Below are 15,205 nucleotides of genomic sequence, written 5' to 3' on the forward strand. Positions count from 1 at the left end.
GCTTTATGGGCTCCAGTTGACCCAGGACTTTAGTTTAAGGCTCACTGCATCTCCCACACTCATCTTCTACAGACTACAAAGATCAGAATTTTAAAAATGGCCTTGAGCCTTACATGTTCAATCTCCCTCTGAGCTCAGCATCCCATCTCCTGTTCAAAATTCCAAGCCCAAGGAAAGCTGGAATCAGAGTATGCTCCTTTCTGCAACTGGCACCTAAACTCTGGAATTATCTCCACATCAGAAGTACGGCCTTGGCATTTATTTAGCATTTTGACATGCCATGAAACATTTTTAGCATACTACCTCTATACTTTTCTCTCCCCTTCTGTTCCTGTCTACTGTAGAACCAGCAAACCTTTACACTGGGTTAGAAAAGCCCTTCACACAACCCTTAGAGCTGAGCGCCTGTTTTATGCATCTGCGAAGTATAAAGTGAATTCATTTAACCTGATAGTTCAGAGTTCATGCTTTGTGTTCATATATTACAGCTTGCAAACAGTGAGCAAGGTCTGCCTCTGTTTCTGAGCTGTGCAGTTTAAAAATAAAGTATTAACCGAGTGAAATATTTGATTAAATTAACTCACTTTGCGCGCTTAAGGAACATAATAAAAGTGCTCATGATATGGCCCATGACCGTATATAAATAATAAAACAAATAAACACAATAAGCGTTGTATATGTCAATAGGTCTGGCTTATACCACAGTGCCTCTTCAGGTGCTGATGACGTTAGTCATCATACATGCATTGTCATTCATTATATCTCATACATCCTTTAATCCACCCACTGACTCATTCTTGCAATCACCCAGGCACAAAATCCAGAAGCATATGGAAGATAAATGAAAAGAATAAGACTAGAATGAAAAAAAACATGAAAAAAACAAAAAAACAGACTAACACCTAAACCAGGCGGGCATAGGCTTGCAATATAAAAATAACACTAAACATTGCAGCAGGCGGCATTCTTGCAATGGTATTGTACATAGTGCATTGGCATTGCTTTTCAACGTAGTTGCCACATTTAATAGCAACATGTTAGCCACCGTGCAGAGGTAAAACTAATTATACATTATGACCAATACCATTTCAAAATAGCCACTCAGTATTCGTTGCACAGATGACCATGTTCTAACGGTAATGTGTATGATCCATCACTGTTGTACTGAGCCAAGATGGCCCACATAATGCTTGTGATGGCCATCTTGGAACTGTTAAACGATGATAGACTATAGACAATACCATTCCAAGATGTCCACAAATAGTTGCCACACAGAATGCAGAACACAGCAGACAAAATGAGTAAGTGGCAAGTGAGCAGCACTTTAGGGCTGTCTGGGCAGCTGCAGGATGCTCTTAAAAGAGATGGAGGAAAGAAATGAAAAGGGAATTAAAAAATGAAAAACTGCAAATCTATCCTGAAAGGGACTGGAGGCACAGAATCACACTAATTCTGAAGCAAATGCGCATGTGTGATCAGTCCAAATGGCGTCCACCATGAGGCAATGGAGACAAAGGCAGAACTGAGGCTAAACCACTGTCTCAAGCAGTTTGCCATAATGAGGAGATGCAGAATGTGAAGGACATTCAGACAGAAAAGTGATGTCCCAGTTCAGTTCACAGATCTGCACAGTGTTACAGCAATCCCGCTTTCGAGGGCTTCTAGGTTTAGTGCTTGATTTAAACCATAAATAAGTCAGGCCTATTGCTCTTGTCACAGCCATACACAATAAAGAGATTCGACCTATGGCATACACCATAAAGGCTATAGGCCTCAATGGGAAAGTTTCAGTGGGTTGTCACCATTGGCACCTAAATCGTATTAAATTCTGCAAAACCTCTGCCGCAGGCAATACTCAGGTGTACAGTAAGAAAACTATAAATATCAAAGAAAAAGGCCAGGGAGAAAACCAAAACAGCTGCCTATTATAGGAATCTGTAAGAGTGCATGTAGCAATACAGGCCACACGAATTTCACAGAATCCCCCCTTAAATACCTATTGTCTTTATGAAAGGTTTTTCCAAAATAAATATGTCCAGCCTACCGCCGTTGTTACTTTTTCATGAACAGATCAGGCCTAGACCCTCGCTTACTGGCTTGCCACCATAACCAACGAAATCTTGCTATATTGAGCAGAAGTTTTGCCACAAAGCAAAAATAAAATAAGCACTCTCAGTGGAAGTACAACATCTGTCCAATCAAATGCTATATTCGAGACTACCACCGAGAGGGCCGAGCCAAAGCCCCTACTTCAGTTGTACTTCTGGAAGCTCATTTTCTGCTGAGCACATACGTTCAAGCAGCAGTATACGGTCAAGCAAAACCCTAAACAGCTTTACTGGAAGAGCTCTCAAGACTGTCCTCAACCGAGAAAATAAGAGTATAAAAAGCGAAGAAGGACAATAACCATTAAGTTGTAAAGACCAAGCCATCTGGACTCCTTCCCTGAGGACCACTGAAAATATAAAGCAATAGAGGGCTAGTGTTTTGGCAGGGGAGAGGTTATTGCAGTGAAATATGAAAATGGTGGGGCTAAAAGACCCCAAGTGCAATGCACACGCAAGGGAGCACGCGACCCCAAAGCTTTAAAGAAAAGTTGAGCAGGTCAAGTCGCGTGTTGTTTCTCCCACGATAAGTACTATTGTACTTCATGCAGTCAATTTCCATTCAACAAGCACTGCACGGGGCTGCTTGGGCGCATTTGCCCACCTACATGTGAATACAAAGGACAACTGCACTTTCATGCTATGACAACAATTCCATGGAGAGTTGATGACAACACGCGTTCATTGCATTATATTTTGTTACAATAAAGCATTAGTTGCACCCTTCCAGAAGGTGAGGCTATTTCATTACTACAGTACATCAAAACAGATCCAAAGTTGTTACTCTATAAAGTACCCAACGTGACGTCATTTAGTAGAGGTTTCTGAAGCAACAAGCAATCTAAGCATGACGTCTCATCTACGAAGAACTGCTGAGGGACCGCTGTAAAAGGTCTATGCTCTCACTTAACGAGTGACGTGCAGCATGACGCTGGGCTTTGGCGCGTAACACCCCGTTAGGCTGAATTTTATCAGCGCGGTGGCCTCACTATGCACCAGGTTTTTCATGAAAATCGAGGGGTGTGAACGGGTAAGCCCTAATGTAGTGATTCCCTGGCGTGTGCAATGGTTATCTCGTCACTGCGTGGCTTTGGTTGCTCGAATGAAAGGTGTGGCAGTCGGGCCTTTATTCGGAGTAAGATTGGGGGAACATTTTCCAGGCCAGAAAATCAAAGGGGTGTAGCCCCAAAGCCCTAATGGTGAAACCACTAGTAGGTTATTGTGTGGCGTCTTACGAACGAGAAGTACATCGAAGAGGTACATTGGGCGTCATTGGCCATGCGATTTAAGCCTCTGATGTTAAGTTCCCTCATTTGGGCTCCCCACCCGCGCGGGACGCGTCTCTTGTGAAGATTACAGGAAGGGTATTGGTTGTTTAAACAGTCTGCTCATTGTAATGTTGTTTGTATGACATCATTATTTCCTACTGTACTCTGTGTGTGACAAACTCCACATCCTCCAAACCTCTGGCTGCCGGTGACAATTGCTGCGGTAACCACTCCTGAAGTCGTCTGATGTGAAGTCTGGACTGGGGCATTTAAGGTGTACAAGGTGCCATCATGCCCATTCGTTTACCCGCAGTCCTAACTGTCAAGATCTGGTGCTTTTGGTAGAGGCGAGCTTGCTGTGTGAGTGGTAGAGGAGAGCTTGCTCTGTGAGTGGTAGAGGAGAGCTTGCTCTGTGAGTGGTAGAGGAGAGCTTGCTCTGTGAGTGCCTAGGCTCTGTGACTGGAAAGATCTGATACTTTTGGTAGAGGAGAGCTTGCTGTGTGAGTGGTAGAGGAGAGCTTGTTCTGTGAGTGGTAGAGGAGAGCTTGCTCTGTGAGTGGTAGAGGAGAGCTTGCTCTGTCAGTGGTAGAGGTGAGCTTGCTCTGTGAGTGCCTAGGCTCTGTGACTGGAAAGATCTGATACTTTTGGTAGAGATGAGCTTGCTCTGTGAGTGGTAGAGGTGAGCTTGCTCTGTGAGTGCCTAGGCTCTGTGACTGGAAAGATCTGATCCTTTTGGTAGAGATTAGCTTGCTCTGTGAGTGGTAGAGGTGAGCTTGCTCTGTGAGTGCCTAGGCTCTGTGACTGGAAAGATCTGATCCTTTTGGTAGAGGCGAGCTTGCTCTGTCAGTGCCTAGACTATGTGACTGGAAAGATCTGATCCTTTTGGTAGAGGAGAGCTTGCTGTGTGAGTGGTAGAGGAGAGCTTGCTGTGTGAGTGGTAGAGGAGAGCTTGCTCTGTGAGTGGTAGAGGAGAGCTTGCTCTGTCAGTGGTAGAGGAGAGCTTGCTCTGTGAGTGCCTAGGCTCTGTGACTGGAAAGATCTGATCCTTTTGGTAGAGATGAGCTTGCTCTGTGAGTGGTAGAGGTGAGCTTGCTCTGTGAGTGCCTAGGCTCTGTGACTGGAAAGATCTGATCCTTTTGGTAGAGGCGAGCTTGCTCTGTCAGTGCCTAGACTATGTGACTGGAAAGATCTGATCCTTTTGGTAGAGGCGAGCTTGCTCTGTCAGTGGTAGAGGTGAGCTTGCTCTGTGAGTGCCTAGGCTCTGTGACTGGAAAGATCTGATCCTTTTGGTAGAGATTAGCTTGCTCTGTGAGTGGTAGAGGTGAGCTTGCTCTGTGAGTGCCTAGGCTCTGTGACTGGAAAGATCTGATCCTTTTGGTAGAGGCGAGCTCGCTCTGTCAGTGCCTAGACTATGTGACTGGAAAGATCTGATCCTTTTGGTAGAGGCGAGCTTGCTCTGTCAGTGCCTAGACTCTGTGACTGGAAAGCTCTGATCCTTTTGGTAGAGGCGAGCTTGCTCTGTCAGTGGTGGAGGTGAGCTTGCTCTGTGAGTGCCTAGGCTCTGTGACTGGAAAGATCTGATCCTTTTGGTAGAGGCGAGCTTGCTCTGTCAGTGCCTAGACTCTGTGACTGGAAAGCTCTGATCCTTTTGGTAGAGGCGAGCTTGCTCTGTCAGTGGTAGAGGTGAGCTTGCTCTGTCAGTGCGTAGGCTCTGTTACTGGAAAGATCCGATCCTTTTGGCAGAGGTGAGCTTGCTCTGTGAGTGCCTAGGCTCTGTTACTGGAAAGGCCTTGGCCTCCAATAAATGTATTCTCACTCCTATGAATGTCTCCCTTTCTGGATATGGGGGTAATTTCTCCAAGTGGAGGGGGAAGCCTAGCTTGTGGTGTGTTCTTATCACTACCTGTATGTTGTGCTGACATTGTCTGAATGACTTTGCCATTACTAACCATTCGTCTAAGTACGGGTATACATTGATCCCCTGCCTCCGCAGGTGTGCTGCTACTACAGCGAGGATCTTTCTGAAAACCGCTGGGTGGACTGTATCCCAAGGGGTGGAGCTCTGATCTGGTAATGTCTACAACAAACCACAGGAAATTCCTGTGTCTACTGCTCACACATGTAGGTACACATCATCGAGGTCTATAATTGCCATATTGTCCCCACTTTTCAGACAAGGGTTGACCTCCTGTAGTGTTGTCATCTTGAAACTTTGCATCTTTATAAACTTGTTCAAGACCCGTAAGTATGGGTCCAGGTGTCTTGTCCACCTTTGGTGCGAGAAAGTAAAGGGAGTAAACTCCTAGGTTACTTTCTTACCCTTTCTTTCGCCTTCTTGTTCATGAAGTCTGTGACACTTGGTGTAGCTGCAGCTGTCCTTTTTTGCTGCAGGTCTTTGCTTTTGAGTTTAACGTAGGGGATTTCCTTGGTAATTCAATGAGGAAACCATGGTCGATTAGTGTCCATTTGTGGGAGGTGATGTTCTCCCACTCTTGGACGAAACTTCGGAGCCTGCCTCCGCCAGGTGCTTTGTGGAAGAATATCCCTGTTGGTAAGTGACTTGCTGGAAGGTCCTGACCCCTGCAGAGTGATTCCTCTTCCACTGGCTCTCCTGCGAAAGGTGTGTGTGGATAGCGAGGAGTAGTGCCCCGCGAGGGTGCGCTTGGTGTGCTCCTTTGAGGTGCGAAGACAGCGTGTGATCCGGAGGATCCCTTCATGTGTGTATGCCTTCACAAATGGACCTTTCAACTTAAGGCCCTGATTGCTTTAGTGGCCTCCTTCATGAGTTGTACTGCAGCATCCTCTGTAGTACAGAAGAGGCTCTCCCACATAAATGGCTAGATGCTAGAACCTCCAATTGAAAACCGCACACTTATAGCCAGGCTTGCCTTTAAGAGTGATGGCCGCACACAGCTCTCTGCTCGCCCTGTTCAGTAAAGTGCCGACTTTAGACAGGTTTTGGAGACGGCTTTGCCTTTCTGTATGAAAGTAATTCCTCCCCTCCTGTACTGGTCAGGGAGATACTGCATTAGGTCCTCAATTGAGTTCCACTGCTGTTGGCCACATCTGTTTATCAGCATGTTGGAGTATGGCAATCTACCCATCTATTGCCTCTGATCTTTATACTTTATGGCCCAGAATGTCCTCTCATTTACTCTCTCGGTGGGGGAGGGGGGGCATTTTGTTTTGTGCCCTTTTACGTGTTGTGGTCACTATGGAGAAGTCCGCCAGCTGGATTTCTGAAGGCCTCCTATTCTTGGTCCAGGATGCTGAGCAGCATGGGCAGGTACCAATTCTTTTAATCATGAGGTTAGGCTTCTTTCAAGGAAGAAGCATGAATCACCATGTTCCTCTCCCAGATGTACCCCATAAATATCCACTGACTTATTTATTAGGGAATTTTTTGCCGTGATGTCGACTGGCGGCGATGGTTTGGATGAGTGGCAGTCATTACCTTCCTCGGTGGAATCAGTATAGAGATCTCGCCATTCTGTACCTTCCACTCCCCAGAGAGATTTGTGCTTAAGTTGTCCCCCCTCCGGTTCCTTTTCATATTCAAAGGTCTCATCCTTTGCCTCTTTTGACAGATCTGGTGTCGCTGGAGACTCCAGTTCAGTGGGCTCTTCTTCACTAGTTTTTACCCTCGAAGGTTTGTGAGGGATTCAAAATGTTTTCAGGGAGTCATTGAACTCTCCTTTCATTTCAGTGGGGCTGCCTTTTTGGCCTTCAGGTGTAGGTGCTTTCTCTTGATGTAGAGGGCCTTTTGTTCAGGGGCAACATCAGAGACTTTCTTTTTGGCATAGAAGTCTCCTTTTCATAGGACTCCTTGTCCCTCTTACACCTTCTGGAATGGAGGCCATTTTCTGAGAACTTGCCTCTGATGGTGTTCTTTGGTCTCAACCCAAAGAACTCTTTATGCCTTTGCTCTCCTTCAACCTCTGGGGTTTTCGGTGTCAAGGTTGACTTGGGGAGCTTGGAGTCCTTAGGTTTTAGCTCGGCAGCACTGTACCCTTGTGGCATTTCTTGGAACCTTCAGCAACGTTTCTCACCTGACGACTTCTTCAGCTTCAGAGCCTTTCCTCTGTGCCAGTTCAGTTTAATTGCTATATTTTTTGTTACTTACCAACCCAAGATCTTTACGCTTTGGTGCAATCATACCACAAACACAGTTTGCTTAGAGTGCCTACCTCTGTTTTTCTCTTGACTGCAGGGTTTTAGGCTGGAATCCAACATACACATCGCACATATCTGACTTGCTGGAGACAAACGTTGCATAAGTCGGGACTGTCCTCTTGTGCGACCCTGTGGTGGCCGTTAGGGCAAGATCTACATGGGAGCGCTCCATAACCCTTGCTCATTCTCCTCCCCACTTGTTTGAGATACTTCCTTCAGAACACTGTACAAAGCTTTTTGGGTTTCTTTTGTTTATTACTAATCTTGATTGATGACAGTTGAGATGAACTTTTCGGTGACTCTTTGGATCTCTCTGTGAAATAAATGTGGTACAAGGAAGGACCGTGCACCAAATGATTGAAGACGCCAACAACAATAAATCAATATAAAGAGAGAAGTGACTAAAAGAGAAAAATCCAAACCCAACCACTAGGAAGTGGAATAATACACAACATTTGAATGCAGAAAATATTCAAAAAGCAAAACCTATGGCTGCGATATCGTCAGTGTGCTCCAGACAACAAGTTGGACACAACTACACAATGTAATGCTGCTTCTTAGGCGTGCCCCATGCTATATGCTGTACAATTTAACACTCCTGCTTTTATTGGGAACAGCCACACAACATGCTGGATACAAGTGTACAATTTAATGTTGCTGCTCTCCGGGAGTGCTAAAGACAAAAAGCTGGACACAAGCGTGTGATGGACAACTAATGCTTCATGAGAGCGCTCCAGACAATCTGCTGGACATACACAATGTAACGCTGCTGCCTCTGGGAAGCATGCACACACAAGCTGGACAGAAACACACAATGTAACGCTGCTGCCTGTGGGAAGCGTGAATACACAAGCTGGACAGAAACACACAATGTAACGCTGCTGCCTCAGGGAAGCGTGAATACACAGGCTGGACAGAAGCACACAATGTAACGCTGCTGCCTGTGGGAAGCGTGAATACACAAGCTGGACAGAAACACACAATGTAACGCTGCAGCATCAGGGAAGCGTGAATACACAAGCTGGACAGAAACACACAATGTAACGCTGCTGCCGCTGGGAAGCGTGAACACACACAAGCTGGACTGAAGCACACAATGTAACGCTGCAGCATCAGGGAAGCGTGAATACACAAGCTGGACAGAAGCACACAATGTAACGCTACTGCCTCTGGGAAGCATGCACACACAAGCTGGACAGAAACACACAATGTAACGCTGCTGCCTGTGGGAAGCATGAATACACAAGCTGGACAGAAACACACAATGTAACGCTGCTGCCTCAGGGAAGCGTGAATACACAGGCTGGACAGAAGCACACAATGTAACGCTGCTGCCTGTGGGAAGCGTGAATACACAAGCTGGACAGAAACACACAATGTAACGCTGCAGCATCAGGGAAGCGTGAATACACAAGCTGGACAGAAACACACAATGTAACGCTGCTGCCGCTGGGAAGCGTGAACACACACAAGCTGGACTGAAGCACACAATGTAACGCTGCAGCATCAGGGAAGCGTGAATACACAAGCTGGACAGAAGCACACAATGTAACGCTACTGCCTCTGGGAAGCGTGAATACACAAGCTGGACAGAAGCACACAATGTAACACTGCTGCCTCAGAGAAGCGCGACTACACAAGCTGGACAGAAACACACAATGTAACGCTGTTGCCTCTGGGAAGCATGAACAAACAAGCTGGACAGAAACACACAATGTAACACTGCTGCCTCAGAGAAGCGTGAATACACAAGCTGGACAGAAACACACAATGTAACGCTGCTGCCTCTGGGAAGCATGAACACACAAGCTGGACAGAAACACACAATGTAACGCTGCTGCCTGTGGGAAGCGTGAATACACAGGCTGGACATAAACACACAATGTAACGCTGCTGCCGCTGGGAAGCGTGAATACACAGGCTGGACAGAAGCACACAATGTAACGCTGACAGAAACACACAATGTAACGCTGCTGCCTGTGGGAAGCGTGAATACACAAGCTGGACAGAAGCACACAATGTAACGCTACTGCCTCTGGGAAGCGTGAATACACAAGCTGGACAGAAGCACACAATGTAACACTGCTGCCTCAGAGAAGCGTGACTACACAAGCTGGACAGAAACACACAATGTAACGCTGTTGCCTCTGGGAAGCATGAACAAACAAGCTGGACAGAAACACACAATGTAACACTGCTGCCTCAGAGAAGCGTGAATACACAAGCTGGACAGAAACACACAATGTAACGCTGCTGCCGCTGGGAAGCGTGAACACACAAGCTGGACAGAAACACACAATGTAACGCTGTTGCCTCTGGGAAGCATGAACAAACAAGCTGGACAGAAACACACAATGTAACACTGCTGCCTCAGAGAAGCGTGAATAAACAAGCTGGACAGAAACACACAATGTAATGCAGCTGCCTCAGGGAAGCGTGAACACACAAGCTGGACAGAAACACACAATGTAACGCTGCTGCCGACGGGAAGCGTGAACACACAAGCTGGACAGAAGCACACAATGTAACGCTGCTGCCGCTGGGAAGCATGAACACACACAAGCTGGACAGAAGCACACAATGTAACGCTGCTGCTGCTGGGAAGCGTGAACACACACAAGCTGGACAGAAGCACACAATGTAATGCTGCTGCTGCTGGGAAGCGTGAACACACACAAGCTGGACAGAAGCACACAATGTAATGCTGCAGCATCAGGGAAGCGTGAACACACACAAGCTGGACAGAAGCACACAATGTAATGCTACAGCATCAGGGAAGCGTGAACACACAAGCTGGACAGAAGCACACAATGTAACGCTGCTGCTTCTGGGAAGCGTGAATACACAAGCTGGACAGAAGCACACAATGTAACGCTACTGCCTCTGGGAAGCGTGAATACACAAGCTGGACAGAAGCACACAATGTAACGTTGCTGCCTCTGGGAAGAGTGAATACACAAGCTGGACAGAAGCACACAATGTAACCCTCCTGCCTCTAGGGAAGCGTGAACACACAAGCTGGACAGAAACACACAATGTAACGCTGCTGTCTCAGAGAAGCGTCAACATACAAGCTGGACGGAAACACACAATGTAACGCTGCTGCCTCGGAGAAGCGTGAAAACACAAGCTGGACAGAAACACACAATGTAACGCTGCTGCCTCTGGGAAGCGTGAATACACAAGCTGGACAGAAACACACAATGTAACGCTGCTGCCTCATAGAAGCGTGAAAACACAAGCTGGATAGAAACACACAATGTAACACTGCTGCCTCAGAGAAGCGTGAAAACACAAGCTGGATAGAAACACACAATGTAACGCTGTTGCCTCTGGGAAGCGTGAATACACAAGCTGGACAGAAACACACAATGTAACGCTGCTGCCTCAGAGAAGCGTGAACAAACAAGCTGGATAGAAACACACAATGTAACGCTGCTGCCGCAGGGAAGCGTGAATACACAAGCTGTGAGAGGAACACCATCACACTGTGGCCTTCAAGCTAGGACATGTTTTACACTGCATTGAAAAGGGAGCTGAAAATACGGCATGAGAGGAACCTTTACTACTGCAGAAAGTCCTAGTCAGTAACGAGAAACATATATCAACACTAGTATAGGCAAGCTTGGACAACGTCAAGCCAGTGGCCACCAAATGAATCAAAAGAGGACATATGCTCCTTGGACAATTTCCAGAAGCACCAAGAAGCAGCTTGTATGTGACCACCAACTGTGCAGCACTCTGCTTGGAAGGTGGAGGATACACACTGCACATTGGTGTGAGGAATCCTTTGCTGCGGTGATGAACAATGAAGCATACTTATCCAGTCCTTTATTTAGGCTGAGGGGAAGCAGATGCATGACTAATAGACAATGATGTGCATTCGAACTAGCGAGCACGCGGCGAAGGGCTTGGTCATCTCTTGTCCTAACTGTGAGCCTTTGCTCAGTGAGAGAGGTGTGTGTGTGTGGTGTGTGTGTGTGTGTGTGGTGTGTGTGTGTGTGTCTTGTTTAAAATGCAACAGTGTGCAATGGTCTGTCCATAAATGTAATTTAAGACTCTAATGTCCTCCACAATTCTACATTTCTGCAGGCAAGAGGTGAACATCAATGGGCTGAGGAAAGCCCAGTCTGGGGATATTTTGGTATAGGCAAATAAGAAACTCAATATTACGCCGGTCAATGATAACATGACCCTGAGAAAACCTGGGGAGCTCACCTCTTCCAGTGATGGATTCAATATTGTACCATAGTTACTTAACATATCCACAGCAGAGTCTCGCCAGCGAGGGCACAGGTTCAAACCTGGACACTGGACTCAGACTTTCAAGCTCAAAGGGGTGATGAAAGGAGAACCAACCCACCTTGAACATTTGAGGGAGCACGGCGTTCAACAGGGGACAGTGATCATTTGTATTACTATTTCTGTAAATAGTCCAGATACACAGCTGCTATAAGATACTCTAGAGCCACAGAACATTTTCTCTCAAAGAAAGTTTACAAACAAAAGAATTAGTCCCATTAGGAAAACAGTAAAGGTGTCAGTAAAACATAGGGAAGAGTTCAGGTTTGACTTTGACTTTCAACCTTAATCCTACGATCTATTTTTTTTCCCCCAAAACTCAGTGGCGGTTTACAAGTTTGGCGAAGCGGTATATCTTCCTTGGGTACCACTCACCTGATCACACTGGCTCCCACAATTCCCAGGTGTGGGAATGCTGGGCCCACTTGTATCAGGTGTGGATCGGTACAACCACTGCTGAACAGATCAGGGACTGCACGCATCACCAGAGGCCGGGCATCAACAGACGCCTGCTCAGCCTCCGCTGGACGCCCCAACCAACCACCACCTCCCAAACCATAACCAATTCACTCACTCACATGTAATACCGACTAAAGGCGGGTGGTAGACGGGCCAGAAAATGAACCATTGTTCAACTAGGAATATGAGCCTGCATGGTGTTTCGTACCTGGCAAAACCGAGCCACCATGTTATTCCTCATCAGGCCAAATAACTCGTAAAAGCCAGATTTAGATGTGGGGATGGTACATGAAAGGTACATTCTGGCTGGCCTGTACCCCTACACCTAGGTTTGTCCAACTCTTTGGCAGCCTCTCAGCACCGAGGTACAGACTGTGCTCACCTTGAAGGACTCCATTTTAGGGGAAGCGGGTTCAGCCAGATGCCTCCCACCCTATAGACCAGGGTTCTGCAAAATCGGTCCTGGAGAGCCGGGTCCATGCCAGATTTTTAGCATATCCACATTTAGAAAAATTTAGATTTCTGAAACATCTTTTTTCTAAATGTGGATATTCTAAAAACCTGGCATGGACCTGGCTCTCCAGGACCAACTTTGCAGAACCCTGTTATAGACATTGGTAGAACTGGGCATATGTGGCTGAAGAGGCGCCTTCATCACCCCAGGTCGGCATCATATAAAGAAATCTGCAGAGTCGTGCCAAGTAGCCAGCTCTCAAAATGGAGACCATAGTATTCAACCGTGGCCTCTCCACTTTCTAATCCTGGTCACAGCACTTCATCGTCCTGTGCTTCAGTGCACTGAATAAGATCATGCAAAGGATGTTATTCCTCAGACCACGATACACCCAGCATCCACCAAGGATTGCTCCAGTTGCCAACAGTGAAACCTGAACATTCCACACAAGCCATGCACAGCCTTGATGGTGCTTTAATGCTTATGTCTCAACAGAGAAAGCTCAGATAGGGTGGATGGAGACATAAGGCGTAATACAAGCGTAACGCACTACACTCAGCTTCTTCTTCAACCAAAATTAGAAGTGTTTAGATGAGAAGGCTTACCACAAGTGCTAAAAGCTGCATAAAAAGTTGAGCTGGTACCTGCAGTGTCCGTCGGGATAGCGGCAACCTGCCACGTCAGCGCCCTGCACCCCAACTGCTTGAGTTGTTGATTGGCGCTAACACACTCCAATCAGGAAAGCTTTCAGGCGCCTTCCTTCCTATTGCTTCTGGCTGCAGCCCTCCCGCATCTGTGGTGGTGCAAACTAGCTAACGGGGACTCAGACAAGTCGTTTCTTCCTGTTACCACTGGTCAGGAGGGCGTGTCCTACCCCACGGACACTTTTTTCCCTTCAGGAAGGCGTAAATTTAGATGTTCCCGCATTTGATCACATGAGACTGCTGAGGTCTCAAAAAAAAAAAAAAAACTTGGCACAAAGAGGAATGGATTGCAAAAGAGGAAGCAGACGCCGCCTGTGTGGTAAGAGGTTGCTGGAGACGACGCAGAGGAAGACTGGCGAGGGAGTGCCTCAAGCCTTCCGCCAGTTGCAGGGTGTGAGACTGCTCTAGACTCTACTCTGCACATCTGACTGCAAAGCAGTGAAGGCTACTTTGTGTTCAACTGGACTGGGAATTCATCTCAAATTACACACCTTAAGCTGTGCAAAACTGGATTGCAAACGTGGCGAGTCTCTACTGCCCTTGTATTCCTTCTCAATGAAGGTCCTTTGCATTGTGTCACACTGTAGAATTTAAATAATGCTTCATATCCACAACGAGGCCCCAAAGAGACCAAACTGAACCGTGTTCCCGGCACCCTCTTGAAGTTCAGGGCAGTTCGTGTGTTGGCTGCAGTTTGGCCTGCATGAAGGTGCTGAGACAAGTTCAGAGACTCCTCGAAACATGGTGCAGGGAACTGTCAGATTTGAACCGCGTCTAGTGTTACTGAAAAATGTGAGGAAGAGAACGTATTTCTCTTTTTATAGAAGATCTTTCATGCATTTTGTAAAGACAGGAAGATCCAAGCTTTTAACATTTGAATTCTACGTGAATGTAAATTCTTATTCTTGCAAGAAACAAGTTCTAGAGCTCAGTCAGCAGAACAGAGGAACATCATCTGCCAGTTCGAGGGAACTGGTATTAAATGTTCTCAAATCCGGATTAGAAAAATTTGTTGGAAACTAGTTGTTACAGACCGGTTTGTATCGAAAAGAAACATGAATAGGAACTTCCAGTGAACAGACCAGAAAAAAAGATTTTTGGGGAGTGTGTGTGGGGGGGGTGGGGGGGGAGGTGGAAGAAATGGGTGGAAGAAATGGTTGAAAGTCTCAGCACTGTAGTAGTAATAATTACTAGAGGTCGAACATTAGGGGCAGCGTGCGACTCTGTTTTGGACTAGTAGGAGGCAATGAAGGTTCGAGCTGAGCTGTATCGGAGATGTGGGTGGGTCCTCCGTTGGTCAGGGATAACTCTTGTCTTACGTGCAGCGTTTAATACCTCTGACCAGGAACTGCTTGGAATTGCATTTTGCAATATCAAGTCACTGCAGATTTTAACCCTGGCTCAGGCTCCAGCCTGATCATTCTGGCAACTTGTATACAAGAACTGAGATATATATCTGGCAATACAAGGGTACAGAGCGCGGAGATTTCTGCAGCTCCGATAATGCCCAAAGTTGTTCCTCTCGAGGTTGGGTTGTCACAGGTCTATGTAATGCTGTACACCGACAAGCTGGTGATTCTGGGCAAATCGAAGGTCGGACTCTAGCCTCAATAACATCGACTAACTCCTGCATGATCCATCATTGACTAATAAAGACAGATGCATTAATCTTCGGGAGCCATATGGATGAGTCCTCAGGGTTTTGGAATGGTCAAATGCTTATTCAGCCCTCGCATAAAA

General features: G+C 46.6%; 1 protein-coding gene across 6 annotated transcripts in view; it reads right to left on the minus strand.

Annotated features, from left to right (window-relative positions):
- Positions 1 to 15,205, minus strand: part of PHLDB3 (pleckstrin homology like domain family B member 3) — a 166,158-nt gene that overhangs the window by 6,505 nt on the left and 144,448 nt on the right. The gene's annotated exons all lie outside the window — the stretch shown is intronic.

Source organism: Pleurodeles waltl, chromosome 7 (genome assembly GCF_031143425.1).
Source record: "Pleurodeles waltl isolate 20211129_DDA chromosome 7, aPleWal1.hap1.20221129, whole genome shotgun sequence".
In the NCBI taxonomy this organism is placed as follows: Eukaryota; Metazoa; Chordata; class Amphibia; order Caudata; family Salamandridae; genus Pleurodeles; species Pleurodeles waltl.